The sequence below is a fragment of the Vitis riparia genome, chromosome 14, assembly GCF_004353265.1.
Source record: "Vitis riparia cultivar Riparia Gloire de Montpellier isolate 1030 chromosome 14, EGFV_Vit.rip_1.0, whole genome shotgun sequence".
In the NCBI taxonomy this organism is placed as follows: Eukaryota; Viridiplantae; Streptophyta; class Magnoliopsida; order Vitales; family Vitaceae; genus Vitis; species Vitis riparia.
In genome coordinates this window covers 17,853,636-17,875,381 of record NC_048444.1, presented here as the reverse complement: position 1 = coordinate 17,875,381, position 21,746 = coordinate 17,853,636, and the positions used below count along the sequence as shown (strand labels likewise).

Here is a 21,746-nt window from a genome sequence, read left to right as displayed (position 1 = left end):
TGAAACCCTCCTGATTGCCTTCCATACCCTCACTCCATAACCCTTCCTCGCTATTTTAGTACACCACCCCCCTTTCTTGCCTGTACTTACCCACAATTACCTGTTTCCCAAGAGGATTTCTTTCACTCACAAATCTCCAACACAATTTTCCTAGAAGAGCCTTATTTAAGGATGGATAAATTTCTTATGCCCAATCCCCTTTTATGCTTTTCCATGCAAACAATAAACTAATTCACCAAATGCGGCTCAAGTTCTAATTGCCCACCCCCCACACCCCCTCCTCCCCCAAAGAAAATCTCTTTGAATCTTTTCCAATCTAACAATTACCATCTTTAATGAAAAAAAGGAACATGAAATAACTCAACAAAGTACATTTTATCAAAGCATGTCTTCCACCTTTTGATAGATATTGTCTCTACCATAGAGCAAGCCTTCTCTAAAATCTTTCTTCCACCTCATCCCAAACCGTAAAGAACTTGAAAGGGGCTCCCAAAGGAAGGCCTAAATAGGTGGTTAGGAGAATGGCCACCTTGCAACCTAAAACCCTAGCAAGATCCTCCATGTTTGAGACCACCCTAATAGGGATCAATTCACTTTTCTCCAGGTTGATCTTTAGCTTTGATATTGCCTCAAACCACATGAAACCCAACTCAGGTACTCTAGGTTCTCCTTACTAGCATCACAAAGAATAAGGATGTCATCCGCATATAACAAATAGGAGACCTCCACTCCCATACCATCTATTCCCCTAACTAAAGAGCCATCAATAAACCCAACACACTCCCCCCCACCCACTTATTCTCCTTTGCCTTAATGTGTGAAAGAGCCTCCATTACCATGATAAATAGATAAGGGTGTCAAAGGACAGCTTTGCTGTCCACACTTCTTTCCTTATTTTAGAAAGAAGTGTGGACAGCAAAGCTGTCCTTTGATAAAGGGAACAAAGGATCTTCTTATCTCAAACCTCTAAAGCTTTGGAAGAAACCTAATGGGGACCCATTGACCAAGACAAAGAAACACATGATGGAGATCCACCATCTAATCCAGCTAATCCACTTGGAGCCAAAACGCATTTTTTCTAATACTGTAATAACAAGACTCCAATTTACATGATCGTAAGCCTTTTCAATATCAAGGTTACAAATGATCCCTCCCGAGTTGTCTTTAAGTAAAGAGTCAATGCCTTATTTGCTATCAAAATGGTGTTCAAAATTTGTCTCCCCACCACAAAGGCATACTGAAATTTGGAGACTATTTACCCACTACTTTCTTAAGTCTATTAGCTAGGAGCTTTGCTAGAAGCTTGTATAAACCTTCTACTAAGTTAATTAGTCTAAAGTCCTTTAAGTCTTTTGCACTCCTTTTCAATCAAGACTATGAACATGGTGTTTAAACTCCTCTCAAAGGACCATAAATCACAGAACTTTGCAAAAGAACCCATCGCCTCCCTTTTCACAAAATCCTAACAAAACTATCAAAAGGCCATGGAGAAGCCATCTGAACTAAGGGCCTAATCCCCACTTAAACTGGATAAAGTAACGAGGACCTCCTCTTCGAAGAAAGGGATCTCTAAAGCCTCTGAATTAGTCCTAGACAAGGATTTGAAGGAGAAACCACTAATGCTGGCCTTCACTCCCCCAACTTAGATAAAGACAAGCAAAAAGTATTTGCCACTCCTTTATTGTCAACTTCCTCGGTTAACACTTTGTCATTCGCCCATAACTTGGCCAAAAAATTCCTTCTTCTTTGTGCATTGGCCATTTTGTGAAAAAATTTAGTATTCTTATCTCCCTCTTTCAGCCAAAGTTCTCTTGATTTTTGTCTCCAAGAGATTTCCTCCATCGCTGTGCATTTTCAAAAAAATCCTCCGCCACCCCCCTTCTAACCTCTCATTGCTGGGATCCCCACACAAGGAAGACATCAAACAATCCACTTATTTTAAAGTCTTCATATCTGAATGCCTGATCTTATTTAGCATATTTCCTAGTCTATATTTAGATGCTCCTTTGATTTGTTGTTGAAGCAGTTCAAATGCATAATCCAATTTATGGGTTCTTATCATGGTTGTGTGGCTTCATTCTGTTTTGTTTCCTAGTTGAAGCTCACCTTGATGGGGTACCTTATCCCTTTATTGTGTCTGCGATTTTGCATGTCTTCCATGTGCTTTATAGGTGTATGGGATTAGCATCCAACCTCTATGTCAATAATTCTTTTTCAAGTACTTGAAAATTTAACATTGATTGTTATGCACAACTCCCTATAACCTATAGTTTCCTCAAATAGGTTTTGTTGCTAATCATCTCTTCTGCAGTCTTTCCTCTAAATAACATGGAGAAGATAGCCCACAAAACAAAAAAAGGAAGGTTAATTGTTCCCTTGTATGTTCATTAACTCATTGCCAACAAATTGGTGGTCTGATTGGGTGTCCACTGCCAAAGGGTGTGCCAGACATACGAAGGATTGACAACTGATTTTACTGCCTGCAGGGTAAGACTATTTTGTGAGGCTTCTATTACATTCTTGCATCTGCACATGAAATGATCCCAAGTTTTTTCTAGGTGTTTTGGAAGCAAAATTTGGAGCTTTTCTTTATGTGCCTTTGCTTCAAACAATGGTGTGTTCATATAATCGTTTGCCAATAGAGTGAAAGTACATGACACTCAAAATATCCATCATTTTTTGGTGATGATACTAGTGGAATGAATTTTCAAGTCTTTGAAGTGGACTATAGTAAAATATTTGTTGGGTACTTCTTTGGGCCAAAAGAAATTGATGACCAGAAAATCTTGGGAACTAGTCCACCTTGAAACTCCATGGTGTCACTTTTCCCTGTTGTGCTTGACTGTATATAGGATCATTTAGGTTGATCTATTCCCTAGGGTTCTGACCCATTGCCCTATATTGGTTAAAAGACATTTCACCATTAAGATTGTTGAATTAGGGTGTTAAAATCTTTTTTAGTGGATGCATTTTGAAGTTTCCAGTTGACATAACTCTTGAAGTTATGTATCTTGCATAAAAATCTTGAAGACAACTGATGAAAATGAATCTCCAAGATCTACTTAAGAAATAAATGAAAGGAAATAAATAAATAAATCCTGAATTATTCTATCAAGGGTATTTATGTAATTTTGGAGTTTTTAAGTTTCATAAGCAGTTAGTCATTGGTATATTAAGTTTTATTTAGAATTTGGGAAGTTTTAGAATTCTTATTAAAAGAAGTTTTAAATTTCCTATTTTCTAAAATAAAATTTTATTCTAATCTTTATATTTTGAGACTGTTGAAATTTGGCATTCAAAGTTAGGGTTTTTTAATTTAGGAAAGTATTTTAGGAATAAAGAAGGAGAGATCATTTAGGATGATTCAGTTTCCTAATTTTAGGAGAGAATCAAGCTAGATTGATTTTTCTTATTCAATCAGTTGTGTATATATATGTGTATGGTGTGTACCTAAATAATCAATAAAGGAATTCAGAAATTCTTCATGGTATCAGAGCCAGTTTTCTGAAACCCTAATCCCTTCTGGCCACCTCGTATTCAGGCCATCATTCATTCCGGCCAAATCTCTCTGGCCATCTCTCAATCCGACCATCTCTCATTCCGGTCATCAGTCCCTGTTCTCAGAGCCAAGGGAGAAACGCTTTCCAATCGGTAATCGTCGTCAGAAAAACATTCACCGCCGGCGAACTTTTCCGGCGAACTTTTCCGGCGAACTTTTCCGGCGAACTTTCCGGCGACGGTTTTTTTTCACACCGCAAGGAGCGTCTGGAGGAGATCTACAACTTTTCCAAAAACACCGGAGCCAGAAAACCATCCACGCGCCGCCCACGCGCGTTTTTCCGGCCGGCGACTGCATCTCACGCGCCGGCGCGTGAGGGCGCGTGAGCCACTTTCCGGCGACGCGCTTCCTACTCCAAGCTCGCCTGACGCCGACCAGCCACCCTACGTACCTGTTTCTGCCATCCAAGCCCTGCACGTGCCTCTTTTGGGGTCTTTTTGCCTCCGCGAGCCCTCCGATCAGCTTTTCCGACGTCCTCCGGCTATTTTTCCTCAACTCCAATCCCTGCACGTGCCTTGGGAAGTGTTCTTCTACCTTTCCGGTCCATGACGAAATACGGAATGGCATCATCACAAGTATCCAGCGTCACGTCACCAGAATTAGGAGGCAGATCTGAAATTCCAAACCTTGGTGGTAGTGATTCCTCTCCTATTCTCATCACAGGACACAAATTAAATGGCCATAACTACTTACAGTGGTCACAATCTGTGTTGCTGTTCATTTGCGGTAAAGGAAAGGATGAGTACCTCACTGGAGAAGCAGTCATGCCAGAAACTACAGAACCGGGTTTCAGGAAGTGGAAGATTGAAAACAGCATGATCATGTCATGGCTTATCAATTCCATGAATAATGACATAGGTGAAAATTTCTTGCTGTTTAGGACTGCAAAGGACATATGGGATGCAGCCAAAGAAACTTACTCAAGTTCTGAAATATTTCAGAACTTTTTCAGGTTGAATCAGCCCTACATGACTTCCGCCAAGGAGAGCAGACAGTTACTCAGTATTACAACACACTCACAAGGTATTGGCAGCACCTTGACTTATTCGAGACTCACTCATGGAAATGTCCTGATGATGCAGCAACATACAGGAAAATTGTGGAACAAAAGAGACTGTTCAAGTTTTTCCTAGGACTAAACAGGGAATTGGATGATGTTAGAGGCCGAATCATGGCATTAAACCCCTGCCAAGTCTCAGGGAGGCTTTTTCAGAGGTTAGGCGTGAAGAAAGTAGAAAGAAAGTGATGATGGGATCCAAAGAGCAACCTGCCCCAACATTGGATGCCTCTGCCCTTGCGACTCGGTCATTTAATAGTAGTGGTGGAGATCGTCAGAAACGGGATAGGCCTTGGTGTGATTATTGTAAGAAACCAGGCCATTATAAGGAGACTTGCTGGAAGCTTCATGGCAAACCAGCTGATTGGAAACCAAAGCCACGGTCTGACAGAGATGGCAGAGCACACGTGGCTGCCAACTCTGAGAGCACCTCTGTTCCGAGCCGAGTCCATTCAACAAAGAGCAGATGGAGATGCTACAGAAACTATTAAGCCAGGTTGGCAGTGGCAGTACTACCGGTGTAGCCTTCACTGCTAATCGAGGAGGAATGAAGTCGTGGATAGTGGACACAGGTGCTTCTGATCACATGACAGGAGATGCTACCATTCTTCAAAATTACAAGCCAAGTAATGGTCATTCATCCGTCCATATTGCTGATGGTTCAAAGTCAAAAATTGCCGGGACAGGTTCTATAAAACTTACTAAAGACTTGTATCTTGACTCTGTTCTCCATGTTCCAAACTTGGATTGTAATCTTTTGTCCATTAGCAAATTGGCCCGTGATCTCCAATGTGTTACTAAATTTTATCCAAACTTGTGTGTTTTTCAGGACTTGAAATCGGGGAAGATGATTGGCAGTGCTGAACTGTGTTCCGGGCTCTACCTCCTCTCATGTGGTCAATTCTCAAACCAAGTTTCTCAAGCAAGTTGCGTACAGTCTCAGAGTATGTTAGAGTCTTTCAATTCTGTGTCAAATTCTAAGGTCAATAAAGATAGTGAGATTATAATGTTACACTATCGCCTTGGTCATCCTAGCTTTGTTTACCTTGCAAAATTGTTTCCCAAATTATTTATCAATAAAAATCCAGCATCTTATCACTGTGAAATTTGTCAGTTTGCAAAGCATACTCGAACAGTCTATCCTCAAATCCCATACAAACCTTCGACTGTTTTCTCTCTAGTACATAGTGATGTGTGGGGTCCCTCCCGGATAAAAAATATTTCTGGCACTCGATGGTTTGTGACATTCGTTGATGATCATACACGGGTAACATGGGTTTTCCTTATGAAAGAAAAGTCAGAGGTCGGGCACATTTTTCAAACCTTCCATCTTATGGTTCAAAATCAATTCAATTCCAAAATTCAAGTCCTCAAGTCAGATAATGCAAAGGAATACTTTACTAGTAGTCTCAGTACTTATCTTCAAAATCACGGCATTATCCACATAAGTTCTTGCGTTGACACCCCACAACAAAATGGGGTGCTGAACGCAAGAATAGACATCTCTTGGAGGTTGCCCGGTGCCTTATGTTTTCCTCTAATGTTCCAAACTATTTCTGGGGGAAGCTATTCTCACAGCTACTTATTTGATTAACCGTATGCCATCCAGAGTGCTTACCTTTCAATCCCCACGTCAACTTTTCTTAAAACAATTTCCTCACACCCGTGTAGCCTCTTCTGATTTACCACTCAAAGTATTTGGTTGCACGGCATTCATTCATGTGTATCCTCAAAATCGTAGCAAATTTGCTCCTCGAGCGAATAAGTGCATTTTCCTAGGGTATTCTCCAACCCAAAAAGGGTACAAATGCTATTCTCCAACCAACAAAAGATTTTACACCACCATGGACGTCTCTTTCTTTGAACATGTATTCTTCTATCCCAAATCTCATGTTCAGGGGGAGAGCATGAATGAACATCAAGTTTGGGAGTCTCTTCTTGAGGGTGTACCTTCTTTTCACTCAGAGTCACCAAATCCTTTTCAATTCGCGCCCACTGAGTTGTCCACACCCATACCGTCATCAGTCCAGCCATCTCCTATGACCATCCAGTCTCCCATGCCTATTCAACCTATAGCCCCACAACTTGCTAATGAGAACTTACAAGTTTACATCAGGAGGAGGAAAAGACAGGAATTAGAGCACGGATCACAGTCAACATGTGGTCAATATATTGACTCCAATTCAAGTCTTCCTGAAGAGAACATAGGTGAGGATAGGGCTGGAGAGGTGTTAATTCCCAGCATTGATGATTCTACTCTGCCGATTGCATTGAGGAAGGGTGTTAGGAGATGTACAGATCACCCAATTGGGAATTATGTTACATATGAAGGGCTATCACCATCTTACAGAGCATTTGCTACTTCTCTTGATGATACTCAGGTTCCCAACACAATACAAAGGCATTAAAAATTTCAGAATGGAAGAAGGCAGTACAAGATGAGATTGATGCACTTGAGAAGAATGGGACGTGGACTATCACAGATTTGCCGGTTGGGAAGAGGCCCGTGGGGTGCAAGTGGATTTTCACCATAAAATACAAAGCAGATGGATCAGTCGAGAGATTCAAGGCTCGTTTGGTAGCTAGAGGGTTTACGCAATCCTATGGGATAGACTATCAGGAGACTTTTGCTCCTGTTGCAAAACTGAACACTATCAGGATTCTTCTCTCATTGGCTGTCAATCAAGATTGGTGCTTGCAACAACTGGACATAAAAAATGCGTTTCTAAATGGTGACCTAGAAGAGGAAGTCTACATGGAAATACCACCTGGTTTCGAAGGAAGTATGGCAAAGAATCAGGTTTGCAAACTCCAAAAATCCTTGTACGGCCTTAAACAATCTCCCCGAGCCTGGTTTGATAGATTCACAAAAGCAGTCCTGAAGCTGGGCTACAAACAAGGTCAGGCTGATCATACTCTATTTGTCAAGAAGTCTCATGCCGGGAAAATGGCCATATGATAGTCTATGTTGATGATATTATTCTATCTGGGAATGATATGGAGGAATTACAGAATTTGAAGAAGTATTTGTCAGAGGAGTCTGAAGTTAAAGACCTTGGAAATTTGAAATATTCCTTGGTATGGAAGTGGCTAGATCAAGGAAGGGAATTGTAGTCTCTCAAAGAAAATACATACTCGATCTTCTTAAGGAGACCGGTATGCTTGGATGCAAACCAATTGATACTCCTATGGATAGTCAGAAGAAACTTGGTATCGAGAAAGAAGGTACACCGGTAGATAGGGGGAGATATCAGCGGCTCGTCGGGCGCTTGATTTATCTCTCACACACTCGGCCAGATATTGGCTTTGCAGTGAGTGCTGTAAGTCAATTCATGCACAGCCCCACTGAGGAACACATGGAAGCAGTCTACAGGATTCTTAGATATTTAAAAATGACACCAGGGAAAGGTCTATTCTTCAGAAAGACAGAAAACCGTGACACTGAAGTATACTCAGATGCGGATTGGGCAGGAAACATCATTGACAGGCGGTCCACTTCTGGATATTGTTCTTTTGTTTGGGGAAATCTTGTTACCTGGAGGAGTAAGAAGCAATCCGTTGTAGCCAGAAGTAGTGCAGAAGCTGAGTACAGAGCTCTTGCACAGGGAATCTGTGAAGGGATTTGGATAAAAAGGGTTCTTAGTGAACTGGGCAAACGAGTTCATCTCCAATTCTGATGATGTGTGATAATCAGGCAGCTATAAGCATAGCAAAGAACCCCGTGCATCATGACAGGACCAAGCACGTTGAGATTGACAGACACTTCATCACAGAGAAGGTGACTAGTGAGACGGTTAGATTGAACTATGTCCTACCAAGCACCAAACCGCAGACATCCTCACCAAAGCTTTACCTAGGCCTAACTTGAAGACTTAACTTGCAAGCTGGGATTATATGATATATATTCTCCAGCTTGAGGGGGAGTGTTGAAATTTGGCATTCAAAGTTAGGGTTTTTTAATTTAGGAAAGTATTTTAGGAATAAAGAAGGAGAGATCATTTAGGATGATTCAGTTTCCTAATTTTAGGAGAGAATCAAGCTAGATTGATTTTTCTTATTCAATCAGTTGTGTATATATATGTGTATGGTGTGTACCTAAATAATCAATAAAGGAATTCAGAAATTCTTCAGAGACCTTAGAATCTAAAAGTCTTTTTTATTAGAAGAAGTTTCTTTAAAGTAAGTTACAAGAAAATTAACTATTTACCATGCCACTATATTTAAGAAAAGTCTAGATTTGCATGAAAATTTCATTATGGACGAAACGTCTGGGTCATTACACAGAAGATGAAGCAACCTTGAATATATGTGACTGTAACTGCTGAAGTTCAAGTTGCTAAATTTTGATCAGCTCAGCTCTATTCCATTTGCTCTTTTTCTGCTATCTTTCTCTCTCTCTCTCTCTCTTTTGCATGCATATTTGCTTCTATGCAAGTAATGATATGATTTCATAAAAATGACTCTTGCTATTAACTTATGTATGTAATGTTCTCTCAGGACAATCTTCATGCATAGATTGCCTCAAAATTTCTGGGGCTTACTTGTTTCCAGAGGTCTTAGGAAATTCTTTATATTTTCCATTTACATTTTCCTTCTTAAAGAATCTTGTGTTAATGCAAATTTAAAAGTTTTATTCACTTTCTGAGTTTCTAGGTGCATTTACTCACTTCGAGTGGAATGATGTTAATAAAGTTGAATGCTATTGTGAATTGGACTAAAACTATGGAGAGCGAATATCCATACATTGTAACTAATAATGAGCTTATTTTTATTGCAGGTCATCACTTGGAGAATCTATTTTCTGTTGTACTGTTCCCTCTAACATTTGTCACAAAATGACTTCTGGTGCAGCTTCAATACTCAACTTTGAAGACATGACAACACAAAGGTACGTTTTTGAACCACAACAATTATTGTACTTTATCTTAATTAAGTATAACTCTAGCAGATATTTATGTAATTGGATTTATTTATTTATTAATTATCCAATCTTTCTCACCATCTGCTATTGGGCATAACAGTGGGGATTAGGACACAACCCCCCATTGTTTAAGGGTAAAGGTTGATGAATGCATGGGATTGTTAAGAAAACAAGTTTACTAGGGTTGTTTTAGGTTTTCTGCTGAGGGTTTATGGATAATGTGGATGGGCTTCATGCATGTTTAGTTCCATTCTCCAAAATTTTAAATTTACTAAGCTTTGCTGAATAATTGAATCTCAAAATTTTTATGCAGTCTTCATCCTTTAAATATCAGAGTAAGATAAGCTTCAGTTTTCACACACAGACAATAATATTTTGAATATATAGAAGGGACAAATATTATTAAAAAGGTTAAAGGGACTGCAAAGAAGAATAAGACATTGTTCCAGATAAGTTGAAACTGGAGAAAAAAGAAAGAAAAAAGAACCTAAGAGGCTACAATATATCAATAAGAACTAGAAAGTACAGAATCAATAGTAGCACAACCAATATGTAACTCAGTGAAGCCATTGACCACACAAGATAAGACAATCTAGCCCTTCAAGCATAGGAGCATGCAGTGTGCTTGCATTGTTTGCCTTCATTTTTTATTTATTTTTGATAAGTAAGCAAGGGTATTGTATTAATAAGAGACGCTAAAAAAGCGGCCCAAGATGTACAGATAAAAGAAACTTACCCTCTTACAGTTGTACCCAAAAACACACCAAAACAAAGATGTACAAAAAAAAAACCTCCCTCAACGGGAACCCACCCAATCAATGAAATCTATTAGCGTCGTAGGACCATCTTTTATAAGCAGTTTGGTCTCCAACCAAAGTGAAAAGAGAAAAAAGGCTTTCAGCCTTTGCAGGGACAACACCCCATCATCAAAAGCAATGTTGTTTTTAACCTTCCAAACTGACCAAAACAAGCATAGGGGGGCCACTTTCTAGACTGTTCTGCTCTTTTTGCCTACCCATGCACCATCCCATACCACAAGGGTCTCCCTAACCAAGGAAGGAAACACCCAACACACTCCAAACAAGGTAAAAAACAGATTCCACACCTCCCTTGTCTTTTCGTAATGGAGAAGAAGATGGTCAATAGACTCCTCATAATCTTGGCATAAAAAACATCATTTGTTAATGCCCAACCCTTCTTCTGAATTTGGTCTAAAGTTAGAACTTTTCTCCAAGACGCTGCCCATGCAACGAAACTTATTTTTGGTTGCACCCAATGATTCCAAATTATCTTCACCGGAAAGCACACTGAAGAATCCAGCTCTAATACTTTGTAAAGGGACTTAACCAAGAAATTACCATCGTTGGACATCGACCACCTCACCCTATCCTCCTCATCCAACATCACTCTTTCCTCGCACAAACGCCCTAACAGGCCCTCCACCTCATCCAGCTCCCAATTGTTGAAACGCCTAGTAAACCGAGGATTCCAACCCCCCCCAAATCCCCACTTGCTGAACCAGCACATAAATCACTCACCCAAGCCTCTTTGTTTGCAGTCAACACATATAAGGAAGGGAAGGAGTTGCATAACAGTGAGTTTCCGCACCACTTATCCTTCCAAAAGCTCACCCATTGGCCATTTCCCACCACAAAAGAAAATCTAGAGCTAACAAGATGGCCAAGATTCCTTATTGCTTTCCAAAACCCTACTCCATGCCCCTCCCTAGCTTCACGGGTAAGCCACCCACCTCGATCCTCCCCATATTTCTCCCTTATAACCTGGTTCAAGCCTCTCTTTCATTTGCAAAACGCCATGTCCATTTTCCAAGGAGACCCTTGTTGAGCAAAGCAAGACTCTTAACTCCTAGCCCCCCTTTACTTTGATCTAAGCAAACAATTGACCACCTCACTAAATGAGGTTTTCGCTCTAGAGCCCCACCTCCCCACAAAAAGTCCCTTTAAATCCTCTCCAATCTCATTCTAACCACTCTTGGTAGATGGAGAATGGACATAAAGTAAATAGGGAGGTTGGACAAAGAGCTACGAATCAAGGTAATTCTTCCCCTCCCCCCCTCTTCCCCCTTCCCCCTTCCCCCTTCCCCCTTAGAGATATATTGTCGCTTCCACATAGCCAACCTTTTGCGGAATCTTTCCTCAATGCCATCCCAAGCTGCCACAGAGTTAAAAGAAGCCCCCAAAGGCATTCCTAAATAGGTAGACGACAATCTACCCACCTTGCAGCCCAACTCGCCTGCCAAATCATCCACATTCTCTACCCTACCTACCAGAATCAGCTCACTTTTATCCAAATTAACCTTCAAGCCTGAGATTGCCTCAAACCACATTAACACCCAGCATAGAAACGTCATTTGCTCCTCCCCTGCCTCACAAAAAATCAGTGTGTCATCAGCAAATAGCAAGTGAGACACCTCAACCCCTTCCCTCCCTCTTCCCCTTACTTGGCAAGCTGATAAAAAACCACCACAAATTGCTTTCTTCAAAAGACAGTTGAGGGCCTCCAATGCTATCACAAAATGATAAGGCGAGAGCGGGTTTCCTTGCCTTAGACCCTTAGAACTTTGAAAAAAAAACCCGAAGGTGTTCCATTAACCAACACGGAAAAACTGGCTGTGGATAAACACCACTTCATCCATTTTAACCACTTCTCCCTAAACTCCATTTTCTCCATAATCGTAAGCAAGAACGGCCACACTACATGATCATAGGCTTTCTCAATGTCCAACTTACATACAATCCCCCTCCATTGCTTTTCAATATCGAGTCTATTACTTCATTCTCAATGAGCATTGCGTCCAAAATTTGCCTACCCTCCACAAAGGCATTTTGGGCTCACCTTAGCTAACATCCCCTTCATCCTATTGGCTAACACCTTGGCCAACCACTTGTACAACCCTCGTATCAAGCTTATTAGTCTAAAATCCCTCAAATCCTCTACTCCCACTCTTTTCGGAATCAACACTAGAAAAGTGGCGTTTAAACCCCTTACAAAACAACCTGATTTGTGGAATTCCCTAAACAAATTCATCACCACGCTCTTCACAAACTCCCACGAAAATTGCCAAAAAAAGCCATGGAGAACCCATCTGAGCCTGGAGCCTTATCCCCATTGAAGCTCGAGAGCCCCAAACACCTCTTCTTATGAAAATGGCTTCTCCAGCCTTGCCACCTCTGTATCCTACAGTCTCCTAAAAGACAACCCATTAATATTAGGACACCAATCACCCGAAGTAGAGAACAAAATCTAAAAGGCTCTGCAAACTTCCTCCTTAATTGCACTGTCCTCTGTGATCCAAGACCCATTAATTTTGATTTTTGGACAACTGGTTTCTCCTCTTGTGAGCATTGGTTTTTCTATGAAAGAAACTCGTGTTTCTATCCCCCTCTTTTAACCAAATCTCTCTCGATTTTTGCCTCCAAGACATTTCTTCCATAAGGACTCACTTTTTATAGAATTCTCTATCATCTTTCCTAGCCTCCTCCTCTTCCAAAGACAAAGGATGGGATATCTCCTCCTTATCCCAAAAATCCACCTGGCTCAAAGCTAGCTCTTTTTGAAGTTCCACCTTACCAAAAACTTCCTTATTCCAGCATCTTAGGATAGGTTTCAAAGCTTTCAATTTCTCATAAAGGATGGAGCTAGCAAACCCTCTAAAGTTTAGTCCCTCCCACCATAATCTCAGCACAGTCTTAAAGCCCTCCTCCTTTAGCCACATGTCTTCAAACCTGAAAGATGAGGGACCTCTCCTCAACCCCCCCCTCAAAGAAGAATCGAGAAATGGTCTTAAACCGGCCTAGCGATAATAGAATAAATAGCTCCTAGAAAATGAAGTTCCTAATCTTTAGAAATAAGGAAGCGATCAATTCGTGATTTGTACCGATTATTAAGACCACCGCTCCAAGTAAACAGACCTCCTTGCAATGGTAAATCCCTTAGCTCTAAATCCTCAATTACCTCTGAAAATCTTCTCATGGCTAAAGACAAATGACCTCCTTTGCTACGTTCAAATGGGAATCTAATCATATTGAAATTATCTACCACACACCAAAGGTCACTCCAAAAACCTCTAACGGCCCCTAACTCACTCCAGAAACCTTCCCTCTCCACCTTTAGCGTGGGACCATAAAACCTTGTAAAACTCCAGCAAAAGTCATCCTCATAGTTCTTGAAATGACAAGACATTGAAAAACTCCTTTCCTCCAACTCCATCAGCTGCAGCACCCTATTGTCCCGAAACACCACAACCCCTCTCGTTGCCCCTTTTGAGTTCACAGGGCCCCACTCTAGAAATCTACCCACCCCTAAGCTTCACACAATCCCACTAGTCTTTTCCTAGACTTTAGTTTGCTGCAAACAGACTAAAATCTGCCTTCTGAGATTTAATAACAACCTTTATTAACTTTCTTTTGTCTCTATCATTTACCCCTCTTACATTCCACAACAGAACACGAAGCTTCATTTAACTTCAGTTGGATCCCCCCAAGCCCCCCTAGATCCACAGTAATTCACCGCAATCTCCAGTTTCTTTAATATGCAACCTCTTCTTAGATGCTGCCTCTCGACTTTCTCAGCCTCTGGCGTCTTGATGACCTTGATGTGGTGGTCCATGGAGATCATTCACATAGATTCCTAATCCATAAGTGCGCACATACTCACATTTATCTTCACCCATGACTTGGGTGAATATATTATTTTGAATAGTATTGTTTGATTGTGCATCCCCTTGATGATGGCTAAGTTGGTTCTCCATCTTTCTCTATGACTCAAAATTAAGTTAACAATTGCAAAGTGAACAAAATGCTAATCTAATATGTAATCAATGATCAAAATGTAAACTTGGAAAGTTCAACTTACTTGCGGCTGATGATGCATCATCCACAAGCTGCCCATTTTTCCTAGTATGTGTTAACTTAAACATGTTTATGCGATCTATCTCTTCTCCTTCTGGGTTTTCTGTTTGCTGTGGCCATGTAAATGTAATTTAATTAATATATGAGAGTATAATATGATATAGAACTTTAGATAAGTACAAAAATGTACCAGCTTCTAACAGATTTGAGCAAAACTTTTTGTTCCATCTGTATGACGACTTATTACTTGCTTCTTGTGCATAGCAGCATTTCTTTTACTGCAAGCCTATACCTCAATAGGAGAAATATAATAGCCAAAAAACAATTCAGAGTATGAAATATAACTAAATGAGTATGTAACAATTTCAATGTTTCTAACTTTCTAAATACCTAAATATTTTTTTATCCCTACCTTCCCTTCTTTTGATCCCCAAAATTCTACAAGCCACATCCACTGAGCTGAATCAAGCCTAGAAGGAACATGAGATAAGCGCTCCTCGTCTGTTTCATAGATGTCATAGTGTTTCTTCTTGAGTGTGACTTTCCATGCTCTCCAAGCAGTGGACAACTTTAACATGATCCATTTTTGGCAAATATTTTCAGCAATATTAAAGTACTTCTGCAAAAGAAAACATCATGCAAATACTATAAGAATTCACAAACACAGTTGATCATTTTGTTAGACAACCAATTTTCCTAAAGGCTCAAGCTTGCAGGATTTGGGTTCACGGTGTATATCCACTCCAACAACCTCCCTCACGTGCCACCCAATACCCACATGTGAAGAGACCCAGACACACACAGGCCCGCACATAAATAAACCACAAATAGCCTCCTTAGGGTTTAATAAAGTGGGAAACAAAAATGTGGTGGGGTTCAAATTTGACCTCCCATTAAATGAGGCTCTAAACCATGTTGGGCAAACAATTCTCCTAAAAGCTCAACCTTGTAGGATTTGAGTCCACAATATATATCATGCACTCCAACACATTTCAAAACTTCACTCCAACAAAAGATAACTAGAACAAAAATGCACTAAAATTATTTGATAAAGCACTACACAAAAATAACCACCAAAAATTCAACACTCAAATTTTTGGCTGTTATTTTTATCTTTAATGAAATTTACAAATATCTTTATGACTTGGAACATTTTCGTCTTCTCCTCCTGCAGCACCTCCTTCCAACTGCTGTAATTGAGGGGTGCTAGTTGCCCATCATGTGCCATGATTCCTAGATAGCTTGATAGTTTCTTTCCATTATCTCCTATTGCCTGCCCATACATGTTAAAATTGACAGGCAAGTGCTCACACTGTGAGGTTAGGAACTTCAGCTTGGTTGGGCCATAAACCTTCCTAGATGTTCTTGAAAAGGCTACATAGAAAAAAAGAGCAAATAGTAGATGAACTTGAATTTTCTTATCATAGATCTATTAAACAAAATTAAGTGCCATTTGATCAGTGTCTCACCTATATTAGTAATGTTGATGCACCCTGTGGCTGGGATGATTGTACCTGTGGTTGGGTGCTCATGGTGTTGAGCTGAGGCAATGACAGCAATGGTACTGGCAACAGTTGCAACAAGAGAGGAGCTATGGCAAATTGATAGAGAGAATTGCAGGGCAAAAATGTCAATGGTAGTGATGGATGTATTTGCTGCAAGGCCTAGCTAAGAATGGTGAAAAGGTGAAAAAGGGGAGAGTGCTTCATGGGCACAGCCAATAATACTATGGAGCAGAAATCCTAGAGTTGCTGTAGTAGAAGCTAACAATGTCACCCCAGTGATGATGGTGGCAAGAAGAGAGAGGAAAGAAATCGGTTTGGTGAAAACCCTAACTTAAAAAGGGGAAAAATGAGAAAACAAAAAGCTTTACAGGTGGATCCAATGGAACTACAGAGAAAAAACCTGAGCAAATTTTAGTGGTGTAAGGCAGCAAAGTGTTGGTGGTGATGGCATCAAGAGATGAGAGAAAATGGGTGGATTTGGTGGAAACCCTAATTGAAAGAGCTGAATTATAAGAAAATGAGAAAATCATTTGCAGGCGTACCCACAAGGGGTTGGCAAAGTTAATAGGCTTTTTGTGGAGATTGCTAAATAGCTGCCACAAAAAGAATTTTTTGTTGCCACCCACCAACTGCCACCATAGAAAGGCTTACCAATCTGCATTTAAATGGCCCTTTTCATGGGGGCATTAGGTTACTACCAGACTTCTTGTTTACACTGCAACCACACACTGGCTACCACTGAAACACTCAAAATCCCCATGGAAATTTCTCAAGAACTAGTCTCAAAATGCAAATTAGGAATTTCATGGTGGCTACTTGGTGGCTGCCATGAAAGGGATATTTTAGTAGCCGAATCTCCTGGCCCCCATAAAAGGTTTGTCATTGTAGCTTAGTTTTCTTGTAGTGATGGCTTCCTCATTTAAAAAAAAAAAATGCATTTTTCTTGTTTTTGGGTTTTCATAGTAGTTTAGATACCGATAAATATATTTTAAGCATTCTAGTATCTGCCAAGGAAAATGTTTAGGAAGTGCACCAATATTAGTATGATTGGTAATAAAAAAAATTACTTGCCATGAAGACCACTTTTTCTTCTACTACTTTTAGTTAAGTATGAATCTAGGTCCCCCATGAAAAGTAGCGCAACTATGTCTAATGAGCCTCCAAGTTCAGCATCTATATCCTTTACATGGAAATTATGATTTGATAGTCTAATTATATTTTTGCTCCAATTGGACAACTACTAAAATAACCTTATCGATATTTAATCCCTAATTGATAAGGTTATTTTACTAGGAAGATTTTCCCTAATAAGTACCCAAAGAAAAGACTTGGCTTAGGAGTATCTAATTCATTTTGAGATGTCAAGTTGAATTATAGAATTTCTCTATTTAGTCAAGTTGCTGTTTGACTGAAAACCTGTGGATGAGGACACACATCATGTCATCATCAAAGGCTGTTTTATGTAGTAGAGGTTTCTTTAATAAACTCTTGTAATTGATTAGTCATTTATCTCTCAATTTCTATCTTCTATTCCAAGTCTTATCTTTCTTACTAGAATCTTTCTTATGCTTAAATTTCAATTGGTTCTTGTATTCATTTATTATGCTCAAGAATTGACCTCTTCAGTTTAATTTATTGATGCCTTAATAAATTTCCTTCACCCTACTAAAAGTTCAACTTAAAATGTTTCCTTTGTGTAGAAATATTTACTTCTGTTCATTTTTACCCATATCATCACTTCTTTTTACTCAATAGAGTTCAATCTGAAAAGCCATTGCAGTATTTTTAGCACTTCTGATTTTAATCCACCTTGGTATTTACGTTAATAGAATTCCAAAGTAGTATTTTTGGCATTTCTTATTCTAATCTACCTTGGGAGTTTGGTTCCTAGGCTTCATCCCAGGTCCCAGCTAAATTGGTGCCATATAATGATTCTTATAATCTATTTTCCATATTATGATTCTCATACTCTATTCCCTTTTTGGTGGCAAATAGCAACTCATTGTGCATAATCATTGTCAAGGAAATAGATCTAGTGAAAAAAGAAAAAAAAAAAACTTCCTTTCCTAGCTCTATAAAGCAATTCCGATTTCAGCAGTAAATAGATTTTCTTATTATATTTTTGATAAAATGGGAAAACAATTTACATGTCCTTCTTATGACAGAATTGACATTGATGGTAAAAAAAAGGTCAGCAAGAAACCCTTACCCTATATATATATATATATATATATATATATATATAAGGCCACCTTGACGGTTTAAAACCATCAAGAAATATTTATTTTTAATTTTTATTATTATTTATTTACTTGTTAACCAGGCCATTGGAAGTGTTGCTTGTCATTTTGACCATGTGCCAGTTAAGTCCATATAATACTACTGATTGAGCAATCTTAATCACAAAGTACTAATGCAGTATTTTGATTGAGCCAAACAAATTAAACAATACAAAGATCAGCATGCAATTATTCAATCCTAGCATTCCAAAATTTTGCATAACACTGCTATCTATTCAAAGTACCTTTGATGAGGATGAATCTTTAAGATATATATCAAGAAAGGGAATTTGTATTAGTTGTAATTAAAGTAGGATTATTATTACTTTGAATTAAATTATGACTAATATTTGTTGGAGTCTAATTAGGATTAGCTAGTTGAGTTATAATATAATTAGAATTTGAGTCATGATAGGTTATTAGAGTCCTAGTAGAATAGGTTATTAGAGTCCTAGTAGACTTTGGATTTCTTAGAGAAGCCTATAAATAGGTTAATCAATGTAAATCAAAAGAATGAATTTTGATGAATAATATTATACTTTCTTTCATTGCAAGGTTGCAACCCTCAATGGTGAGACTCCATTGATTTTCTTCTAGGTGAGACTCCTAGAAGGCCTTAGTGAGACTCTAAGGTTTTCCATTTTTCTTCATTGTTTCTTCTTTCTCTCTATTTCTTATCTTATAATTTTCTCTACCATAAAGTTTATTCCTTGTTCCTCTCCTTACACCCTAAAAATAAAACCCTAGCCCACCTACCCTTGAGTGTAGGCAACCATCCTAGGGTTGTCCTACATCAATTTTGGTATCAGAGCCAAAAATTCTTGGCATGAAGGCATATGTAATTGAGGAGTGGAGCAACATATGCAAACATGGTTGAAGGCTACAACTTTTTTATGCAACCATTGGTGAACATACCAAGGCTAAATGAAGAGGAGGATTGGCGACGTACTAGCATCTTCCAAACCCGTGTTGCTTGTCAAGGGAGACTATGTACTTTGATTATTGATGGAGGTAGTTGTTCCAATCTAGCTTCAGAGGAGCTTGTTGAAAAGCTTAATCTAAGGACAGAAGATCATCCAAATCCCTATCAAATAGCATGGGTAAATGACACATCTATTTTGGTGAGTTCTCGTTGTCTAGTGACGTTTAATTTCAGTAATAATTTTGAGTTATCAGCATGGTGTGATGTTTTGCCGATGAAAGTTGCCCATATTATGCTTGGAAGACCATGGCTTTTTGATGAAAGGGTCCAACACGATGGCTATGAAAACACTTACACACTTGTGCGCAATGGGCGAAAGAAGATCCTTCGTCCAATGAAGGAAATTCCACCACATAAGCAACCAGAGGAAAAAGTAGCACCCTTGAAACTAGAAGAGCCATCAAATATTCTTATTAAAAAGCAAGTCGAAGTTACTAGAAAGGAGGAAGAAATCATCAATGATGAATCTAGAAAGCAAGAGGTGATGAAACTAATCTTAGATCAACCAATAGAAGAGCTCAAAGAAGTTGAAGAAGTTGAAGAAGTTTCAGAAGAATCGATGTTTGACTTCCCAAGGCCAAACATTATCGTGAGTGGTGGCAAACATGAAGAATCTGCTGAAATTTCTTTTGAATATAGGGAATTCAAGAATCTTATTCTTCCACAAAACAATTTACAAGAAGAGTGTGGGAAACAACTTCCCATAAGTTTGTTGAAGACACATAAGTATTTCGAGAATTATCAACTTGTTGTACAACATCAAAAAGTTTTTCGAAGTCCAATATTTGTCTTGCATGAAATTGAACAAGTTCAAGAGATCGTGAGATCTTGTCTTACCATAGGAAAGAGACGACGAAAAAAGAAAGGGTGGAAGGCATTGCTCGGAATTTCAATTGATCGTGGAAAATCACTAAAACTCGAGGTCGAGTTTTTTTCAAGTCAGGGGGAATTGATGAGGATGAATCTTCAAGATATATATCAAGAAAGGGAATTTGTATTAGTTGTAATTAAAGTAGGATTATTATTACTTGGAATTAAATTATGACTAATATTTGTTGGAGTCTAATTAGGATTAGCTAGTTGAGTTATAATATAATTAGAATTTGAGTCATGATAGGTTATTAGAGTCCTAGTAGAATAGGTTATTAGAGTCCTAGTAGACTTTGGATTTCTTAGAGAAGCCTATAAATAGGCTAATCAATGTAAATCAAAGGAATGAATTTTGATGAATAATATTATACTTTCTTTCATTGCAAGGTTGCAACCCTCAATGGTGAGACTCCATTGATTTTCTTCTAGGTGAGACTCCTAGAAGGCCTTAGTGAGACTCTAAGGTTTTCCATCTTTTCTTCATTGTTTCTTCTTTCTCTCTATTTCTTATCTTATAATTTTCTCTACCATAAAGTTTATTCCTTGTTCCTCTCCTTACACCCTAAAAATAAAACCCTAGCCCACCTACCTTTGAGTGTAGGCAACCATCCTAGGGTTGTCCTACATCAATTTTGGTACACTCAACCTTAACATCACTTCAGTTTGTTTTCAGGATACTGTTAATTTGTAGACTTATAATCCAGGCAGCAGGAGCTGTATTGTGAGAACCTCAACGCTCTTTTATAAATCTGATTCCTGATCCATCAGAGGGAATTGGGGAATGCTACATACTTCATGGACTCATGGAGCTCTGATCCTGAAAGAGATTGTTTTGATTCAAGCAGCAGCTGCCCATCCTCATGAATAAAATCTGCAGTTTTGACAAATTCCTTCTTCTCAGAGGATCCTCTGATCTTCATAGCAGGTGACTCAATGCTGATGTGAACATGCAAAAGGGCACCTTTTTTTTTACCTATGTGATTTTGCTATTGGCATAAAGCATAATAAAAGTGGGAGAAAATGAGAGAATGGAATGTAAATGATAACAACACTAAAACACTGATATCAGTTGTGATTGAGTAGCTCAATTTTAGTTTGTGGATATTCAGGTTTACATGGAATTAAGACAAACCCCATAAGTTCCCAACTTGTCATATAGAGTAAGATTTAAAAGAATACCCCCAAACCGCTCCAGAAGGGATGATTAGAAAGAAAATCAGCAAGTCCCTCTTTGTGAAAAATTAAAATAAATGTTGCATCATTATGATAGACTAAGTGTGTAGTTAATAAATTGATACCTTGCATCTTGCTTAGCTAGGATAATTTAGTATTTTCTATGTAAATCTTTTGGGTGATATTAAGCTCATCGTTTCTCTCTCTACACTTGGTGCATTTTTAAAAATATATGTGAATGTGCAAAAATGCTTTGGTTTTCATCTTCTTCACACTCACTCATCCAAACTCTAAACCTAACCCTAATTCTTTTACTCCTTTTTTGTTCCTTTCCTCCCCATTCCTTCTTTTCATTTCCCTTTACTTCCCTTCTCTTTCTCTTCCCTTCTTCAAAGTTTTAAGACGATGGAGAAGGTTAACATTAGGGTTTGGATAGGTGGATGTTAAGAAGATGGAGAAGAAGACGACAATTTCACCCTTTCACATTTATTTTTTATTTTAAATAAAAAAAGAAAAATGAGGTGGTTGT

The 21,746-nt window shown here is 38.9% G+C and overlaps 1 long non-coding RNA gene across 1 annotated transcript; it reads left to right on the top strand.

The window, feature by feature from the left end:
- The first annotated feature begins 952 nt into the window (after nucleotides 1–952).
- Nucleotides 953–21,118, top strand: LOC117929914. Its single transcript, XR_004653823.1, has 3 exons — nucleotides 953–2,487; nucleotides 9,394–9,504; nucleotides 20,718–21,118. It is a non-coding gene; the product is annotated as an uncharacterized LOC117929914 (long non-coding RNA).
- The last annotated feature ends 628 nt before the right edge of the window (nucleotides 21,119–21,746 follow it).